Source organism: Ranitomeya variabilis, chromosome 4, assembly GCF_051348905.1.
Source record: "Ranitomeya variabilis isolate aRanVar5 chromosome 4, aRanVar5.hap1, whole genome shotgun sequence".
NCBI classification, from domain to species: Eukaryota; Metazoa; Chordata; class Amphibia; order Anura; family Dendrobatidae; genus Ranitomeya; species Ranitomeya variabilis.
Window position 1 is genome coordinate 655,937,785 of NC_135235.1, and position 9,312 is coordinate 655,947,096.

Here is a 9,312-nt window from a genome sequence, read left to right on the forward strand (position 1 = left end):
GTTGTAAGATTATCTCTACAGAGTGAAAAAGAGAGTAATGCTCACTGACACTGCAAGCTCCAGATAATAGCTACTTAGTAGGACAGAGAGGGAAACACCCATCCACTGTGCTGGGGAAGGGGGTTGATGATGAGAGGCTGTGGGGGGTAGGGGTGATGATGAGGGGCTGTGCGGGGAACGGGTGTGATGATCGGGCTGTGTGGGAAAGGGGGCTGATGATGAGGGGCTGTGTGGGAAAGTGGATGATGGGGAAGAGGGTTGATGAGGGGCTGTGCGGGGAAGGGGCGTGATAAGGCGCTGTTTGGGGGAAGGGTCATGATGAGGGGCTGTTTGGGGAAGTGGATGATGATGGGATGTTCGGGGAAGTGGATGATGATGAGGGGCTGTGCGGGGAAGTGGATGGTGGTGAGTAGTTATGTGGGTAAGGGGATGATCAGGGACTCTGCAGGGAAGGTGGTGGTAAAGGGATGTACAGGGATGAGGGGCTGTGCAGGAAGGGGGTGATGATGGGATGTGCGGGTAATGGGAGTGGTGATGAGGGGCTGTGCATGGAAAGAGGGTGACAAGGGGCTGTGCGGGGAAGTGGATGATGATGACAATGAGGGGCTGTACAGGGAAGTGGATGATGATCAGGGGCTGTGCGGGGAAGTGGATAATGATAAGGGGCTGTGCGGGGAAGTGGATGATGATGAGGGGCTGTGCGGGGAAGTGGATGATGATTATGAAAGGCTGGGAGGGGAAGTGGATGATGAGGGGCTGTGCGGTGAATTGGATGGTGATGATGAGGGGCTGTGCAGAAAAGGGGGTGATGGTGACTGGCTGTGTGAAAAAGGAAGTGATAATGAAGGGCTTTGCGGGAAAGCGGGTGATTGTGAGTGGTTGTGCATGTAAGGGGATGATGATGAGGGGCTGTGCAGGGAAGAGGGGGTCATGCATATGATGATGAGGGGCTATGCGAGGAAGGGGGTGATGAGGGGCTGTGCAGGGAAGGAGGGTGACGGGCTCTGGAGAAGTGGATGATAATGATGTTGAGGGGCTGTACAGGGAAGTGGATGATGATGAGGGGCTGTGTGGGGAAGTGGATGGTGATGACGTGCTGTGCAGAAAAGGAGGTGATGATGACTGGCTGTGCTGGAAAGGGGGTGATAATGAAGGGCTGGGCTGGAAAAGGGGTGATGGTGAGTGGTTGTGCATGTGAGGGGATGATGAGGGGCTGTGCAGGGAAAGGGGTCATGAAAATGATGATGAGAGGCTGTGCGGGGAAGAGGGTTGATGAGGGGAAGTGAATGATGGTGAATGGTTGCTCAGGGAAGGGGTGTTGAGGGACTACAGGGAATTGGGGTGATGAGTGACTGTGAGGAGAAGTAGATGATGATGAGGGGATATACGGTGAAGAGGTTGATGATGATGAGTTATGCTTCAGCGAGCAGCACCAACTAACAAAATTGGTACTGCTGGCCACGGTAACACTGTCTACTTGTCAATATCAATTTGCAGTCACTAGTAATGTCTCTGCACTGTGATCCTAAACTTCATTTTCTCTTATCCTTTTGCAAACACCCAGAAGGGGAGGAGAGTAGTGAAGTCACACCCATGTGAGCAGATACCATCCACATTCTCTTCAGTTGTAATGTGAGCAAGTACTACACCTAGGTTTTCATAGCAAATTTCAGTAGCTGCTCCACTTAGTGTTTAAGTGGAAAATATCAAATATTTTTAAATTATTTTTCAAATTTTACTTCTTTAAAAACAAATAACATTCGGTAAGGAAGAGGGGCCTCAAACTCTTCTTGGAACTGGGACCCTAACTATCCCTGTCCCGTTGGGTACTCTAGAAGTTAGAGAAGCCCGAGTCTCCGACCTTACTATTCTCCTGTTAAACACTGATCTGTCTCCTCACCTACCCCACCCCATGAGGCCTAGGACAGAAATGCAAGGTAAACAAGACCAAAACAAAACGGGGATAACCAAAAGCACCAAACATACAAACAATCACCAAAGGTAAAGAGGTTTATAGGGAAGGATAGGAATGTACCAACCAAATGGGAATTGGACAATGAGGAAAGACTTCAGCCTAAAACAGAGCGCAACAATCTCCAGTAGCAACAATGATCTCCAAGGAGCTAGGAAGCAAAGCTTTCACTGGCACAACAGAGAAGGTCTGGCTAGGTTGTATAGAGTGAGGTAATGACCAGATCAGAAGCAGCTATAAATGGAGCTGCAAGTTTCTGACCAGCATAGAAATGGTCGTTAACTTCTTAAACACAAAAAGAAACTAAATCCATTTAATATGGGACATAAATACATAGGATAAATGGAAGATCTGCGATTCAAAATACATAGTGATCATCTAACCCTAGATCTCCCAGGAGGATGTATTAAATATTCAAAAGTAATCTTTGTCATTTAAGACATGACACGTAATATCGATGGTTATGTTGGAATTTTAATTATTTAAATCCATAGCCAACATATATGTAAAGAGGAAATGATATCCAACGTTCCGGCCCAAGGGCCTTTTTTCAAGGATTTCTACATATCAAAAAACAAGAAAAATAAAGAAACAATGAAAAATTCATGTGAAAGAAGAGAATATATAACACTCATAACGGTGGCATGATAGATAATACAATTCAAAAAAATCATAAATCAGGTATATTGTGGAGTCAATAATGAAGGCAGGTATGAATTTTCCTAAATAGGATATATGAGAAAAAAGGGGGGGGGGGGGGAAGGAAAAAACGCAGGCAATACAATAAATCATGCCAGTGTTTATACGAGAAGATAGGTTCTCTAGCAACGGCTCAGAGATAGACAATATTTTAGTATTCATATAATAGAAATCAAGGAGATAATACATGTCCCAAAGGAGGAGAGAGGTCACCAGTACCTATAAGGCTAGTTTCACACTAGCGTTAACTGCAATACGTCGCAAATGCGTCGTTTTTGCGAAACGCCGCATCCAGCAAAAGTTTTTGCTGGATACGTTGTTTCGTCATAGAGTAACATTAGCGACGCATTTGCGACGCATTTGCGACGCATTTCCAAACGGTGAATGCGTTTGGCGGCGTTTGGGCGTATGGTAGCGGTCCGTCGGGAGAAAAAAACGTTACATGTAACGTTTTTTGCTCCCGACGGTCCGCTTTTTCCGACCGCGCATGCGCAGTCGGAACTCCGCCCCCACCTCCCCGCACTTCCCCGCACATCACAATGGGGCAGCGGATGCGTGGGAAATATGCATCCGCTGCCCCCGTTGTGCGGCGGAGACCACACTAGCGTCGGGAACGTCGGCCCGACACGCAGCGACGGGTTGTTCCCGACGCTAGTGTGAAAGTAGCCTAAGAGCTTATTAAACTGCATTAGTATGCAGTAGCAGGTTAGATGAGTTAATAAAGCCAGTCATCACGAAAGTCAAAAGGCAATAAAGCAGCAAAAAGAAAAGTTAAAAATTAAGCAAAGCAACCAGAAATTTACCTGTAAGATGGTGCATCGGTGTTTGCGGTATACATTTGGTCCGGCGTGGTGATATGTGTACCGTGACCTGTGGCAGGACCTTTTCAGTAGTGCAAGCGTGGTTTAATAATTGCCGGGTGCGGCACATGATCGTAAGGTAGATCATGTGGGAGAGTATATCCGAAGAGTGACAGAGAAGAAGCCCAATGTGAAAGCAAAGAGTATATCGAATACGCTGACCGATGAGATAGTAAACCATATTAAGTGAAAACATAGAGTTTGAGGTAAATTGTTCAAGGATAATGATGGATATGGTGGAGTGAGGACCAAAGGAAAAAAGTAAATAAGCTCCTAAAATATAGTAACCTGTGCTTAGGTGTAAAAAATGAAGGGAGGTTTAACAAGGGGTGGGGAGGGGAAGAGAATAATACATGGTAACAAGAAATGAGCCTTATGAGGAGAAAAAATGAAAAAAGAGAAACAAGAAGGTAAGTATAAACCGAGAAGGACTAGCTGTGACCAATGCAAGGTTCATTATGTGATCTGAAAGAAAATGAAAAAAGTTACACACATCATGGAACTTACACTTATTAGTGACAAGAAGACATCAATTCAACATAGCTAGTAGGCAATTGCGGATTCTCTAGGTTTCAGTGTTTGTAATGCAAATATCCAATAAGTTTCAGTCTCTTGATCCCATCACCTCCCCTTCTCGGAATTGGCACACTTTCTATTATCTGGTATTTGAGCTGAAATACAGTGTGTCCTGCTGAGGAAAAATGCGCAGGAATGGGTAACATACACTCACTGGCCACTTTATTAGGTACACCTGTCCAACTTCTTGTTAACACTTAATTTCTAATCAGCCAATCACATGGCGGCAACTCAGTGCATTTAGGCATGTAGACATGGTCAAGACAATCTCCTGCAGTTCAAACCGAGCATCAGTATGGGGAAGAAAGGTGATTTGAGTGCCTTTGAACGTGGCATGGTTGTTGGTGCCAGAAGGGCTGGTCTGAGTATTTCAGAAACTGCTGATCTACTGGGATTTTCACGCACAACCATCTCTAGGGTTTACAGAGAATGGTCCGAAAAAGAAAAAAAATCCAGTGAGCGGCAGTTCTGTGGGCGGAAATGCCTTGTTGATGCCAGAGGTCAGAGGAGAATGGGCAGACTGGTTTGAGCTGATAGAAAGGCAACAGTGACTCAAATCGCCACCCGTTACAACCAAGGTAGGCCTAAGAGCATCTCTGAACGCACAGTGCGTCAAACTTTGAGGCAGATGGGCTACAGCAGCAGAAGACCACACCGGGTACCACTCCTTTCAGCTAAGAACAGGAAACTGAGGCTACAATTTGTACAAGCTCATCGAAATTGGACAGTAGAAGATTGGAAAAACGTTGCTTGGTCTGATGAGTCTCGATTTCTGCTGCGACATTCGGATGGTAGGGTCAGAATTTGGCGTAAACAACATGAAAGCATGGATCCATCCTGCCTTGTATGGAGCATCTTTGGGATGTGCAGCCGACAAATCTGCGGCAACTGTGTGATGCCATCATGTCAATATGGACCAAAATCTCTGAGGAATGCTTCCAGCACCTTGTTGAATCTATGCCACGAAGAATTGAGGCAGTTCTGAAGGCAAAAGGGGGTTCAACCCGTTACTAGCATGGTGTACCTAATAAAGTGGCCGGTGAGTGTAAGTCGCTTGCATCTGATGGTAGATTTCTGTTGGGAAATGAGGTCTCAAATATGTTGGGTGGTCTCACCAACATATGCGAGACCGTAGGGGCATTTAATTAGGTAAATGACGTATGAGGAATCACATGTGAAGAAGCCTTTAACAGAAAAATCTTTACCAGACCTAGGATGTGAAAAAGTATCCCCTTTGGTAATATTAGACCACTGCAGGCAGTGTAAACATGGGAAGGAACCACATACCTGTGTGTATAGGTTTCTTCATACATTGGTAGATTTGTTAGACCCAATGTCTGCTTTAACTAAAAGATTTCTCAGATTTGGTGGTTTCTTGTTCCATACAAGTGGTAGATCTTTAAATTCAGGATATTGGACTATGCTTTCCCTAAAAGTGACCAGTGTCTGACGCAATTCCTTACAGCATGCATATAAGGGTGGTATGTGTTGACAAATGGTATTTGTCTACTTCGCGGGGTGAATGTCATTGTATTTTGAGTGAGTTTAAGGATATCATGGGGGTATCCGCGTTGTGCAAATGTATTGCACATCTCTTCTAGTCGTGTATTTTTCTTTTGTTTATTAGCCCCTATGCATAGAACCCAGTGAAATTGGGACTTTGGTAAGGATCTTTTTACATGTAGTGGGTGTCAACTGGCATAGTGTAGTAGGCTATTTTTGTTGATCTTTTTTTGATTTATGTCTTATCTACCATCATCTTTCAATGTGATCAGTGTATTGAGGAAATTGATACCCTTTTACTGCTTTATATAGAAAAAGAAAGATTAGGTACGTATGAATTGACATCTTGGAAGAAATGCATCAATGGCCCCTCATCACCTTTCCATATCATAAACATAAAAACATTATCTATATATCTTTTCCAGTATATAGAGTGCATCTGGAATAGAGGGTGAGTATAGACATGAGTTTCCTCAAAGAGTGCCATGAAGATGTTCGCGTAGGGGGGTGCCATATTGGATCCTATGGCAGTGCCTGTTTTCTGTATATAATATTTGTCCGCAAATAAGAAAAAAATCTTATTCAAGATAAGAGTGAGTAATTTGATGCAAAATTCTCTTTGCAGTAGAGAGAAGTTGGTGTGTTTAATTAGAGATGTACTGTCTCGAAACCTTTCTGATGGTCAATGCAGGTATAGAGACTGTTAACATCCAATGTGACAAGTACACAGTCAGCCAATGGCCTGTAGGTTGGTAAGGAAATTAGGTGTCTTTTAAATATGAGGGTATATTTGGTAACAAGGGAGTTAGCATAGAAATGGTCGCTAACCTCTTCAGCACCAAAGGAAACAAGTCAATGTAATATGGGACATACTGTAAACACACAGGATAAATGGAAGATCTGCTATACACAATACATAGTGATCTTCTATCCCCAGATCTCCCAAGAGGATGTGACACACTCGTGACAGGTGCTCAGCTCATATGAGAACTATTTTGTAAGCCAGGTAAGAAAAAAATGTGGCGCTCAATAACAAATAAAGTGCTGACATTTTACTTGAAGAATGAAATTGCTAAGCCGGCCAGATGGAAAACCAGTCGGCCAACGCTGTTCATGCGAACTCTCACATTCTCAAGGCTTCATCCAAGGCTTTGAAAAACTGTGTGTTCACACAAGATGGCATTGGCCAACTGGATTTCCATGATCCCAGCTTAGTAATTTCATGCTTCAATAAAAGGTCAGCACTTTATTTGATGGCATTGGCCAACTGGATTTCCATGATCCCAGCTTAGTAATTTCATGCTTCAATAAAAGGTCAGCACTTTATTTGGTACAAATTTTTTCTTACCTTGATTATCTCTATAGAGGCTTCACATACAGGAAATTTTAAGACTACAGCAGTATATTAAATATCGAAGAATAACGCTATCTCCATAGTTCTCTGTACAGTGACATATACAGTGGGGCAAAAAAATATTTAGTCAGTCAGCAATAGTGCAAGTTCCACCACTTAAAAAGATGAGAGGCGTCTGTAATTTACATCATCAACTGAGAAAAAAAAATCCAGAAAATCACATTGTCTGTTTTTTTTAACATTTTATTTGCATATTATGGTGGAAAATAAGTATTTGGTCAGAAACAAAATTTAATCTCAATACTTTGTAATATATCCTTTGTTGGCAATGACAGAGGTCAAACGTTTTCTGTAAGTCTTCACAAGGTTGCCACACACTGTTGTTGGTATGTTGGCCCATTCCTCCATGCAGATCTCCTCTAGAGCAGTGATGTTTTTGGCTTTTCGCTTGGCAACATGGACTTTCAACTCCCTCCAAAGGTTTTCTATAGGGTTGAGATCTGGAGACTGGCTAGGCCACTCCAGGACCTTGAAATGCTTCTTACGAAGCCACTCCTTCATTGCCCTGGCGGTGTGCTTTGGATCATTGTCATGTTGAAAGACCCAGCCACATTTCATCTTCAATGCCCTTGCTGATGGAAGGAGGTTTGCACTCAAAATCTCACGATACATGGCCCCATTCATTCTTTCATGTACCCGGATCAGTCGTCCTGGCCCCTTTGCAGAGAAACAGCCCCAAAGCATGATGTTTCCACCACCATGCTTTACAGTAGGTATGGTGTTTGAAGGATGCAACTCAGTATTCTTTTTCCTCCAAACACGACAAGTTGTGTTTCTACCAAACAGTTCCAGTTTGGTTTCATCAGACCATAGGACATTCTCCCAAAACTCCTCTGGATCATCCAAATGCTCTCTAGCAAACTTCAGATGGGCCCGGACATGTACTGGCTTAAGCAGTGGGACACGTCTGGCACTGCAGGATCTGAGTCCATGGTGGCGTAGTGTGTTACTTATGGTAGGCCTTGTTACATTGGTCCCAGCTCTCTGCAGTTCATTCACTAGGTCCCCCCGCGTGGTTCTGGGATTTTTGCTCACCATTCTTGTGATCATTCTGACCCCACGGGGTGGGATTTTGCGTGGAGCCCCAGATCGAGGGAGATTATCAGTGGTCTTGTATGTCTTCCATTTTCTAATTATTGCTCCCACTGTTGATTTCTTCACTCCAAGCTGGTTGGCTATTGCAGATTCAGTCTTCCCAGCCTGGTGCAGGGCTACAATTTTGTTTCTGGTGTCCTTTGACAGCTCTTTGGTCTTCACCATAGTGGAGTTTGGAGTCAGACTGTTTGAGGGTGTGCACAGGTGCAGGTGTCTTTTTATACTGATAACAAGTTTAAACAGGTGCCATTACTACAGGTAATGAGTGGAGGAAAGAGGAGACTCTTAAAGAAGAAGTTACAGGTCTGTGAGAGCCAGAAATCTTGATTGTTTGTTTCTGACCAAATACCGTATTTTTCGCTTTGTAAGACGCTCCGGATTATAAGACGCACCCCAAATTTTGAGGAGAAAAATAGGAAAAAACTTTTTTTAATAAATTGAGGGGGCTTCTTATAATCCATGCGTCTTATTGCTTACCAGGGGTTGTGGCTGCGGTGGATCAGGGTCCCAGGGTCGTTGCTGGAGGCAGGAGTGGAGCATTGCTGCAGGCTGGGATGATGGGGTCTGCAGGGGGGCTTCGGTGCTGCATGGGGGCTGCTGTGCTGCAGGCTGGGATGAGGGGTGCTGCAGGGGGCTCTGGTGCTGCAGGGGGCTCTGGTGCTGCAGGGGGCTCTGGTGCTGCAGGGGGCTCTGGCGCTGCAGGGGGCTCTGGTGCTGCAGGGGGCTCTGGCAACATTTTGTGAAAGACCAGAGCCCCCAGCAGTTCGTCCATGCGTTCCTGTATGACTGACTCCGGGAAAATGGCCGCCAGAATCTCGAGAGATGAGATCTCAGTGCTGAAATCTCATCTCCCGAGATTCCGGCGGCCATTTTCCAGGAGTTAGTCATACTAGACTAGAACGCATGGACGAACTGCCGGGGGGCTCTGGTCTTTCACAAAATGTCGCCAGAGCCCCCCGCAGCACCGGAGCCTCCAGCATCACCCGGGGCAGCAGCGGACAACCCCTGGCAGTGGCGGCGGGTGACAGCGGCGGCGGGCGACAGCGGCGGCGGGCGGTAGCAGCGGCGGACACCCCCTCATCCCAGCCTGTAATGGTAAGCGGTATATCCGCTTTGTTAGACGCACCCACATTTCCCCCTCCAAATTTGGGGGAAATAAAGTGCGTCTTACAAAGCGTAAAATACGGTACTTA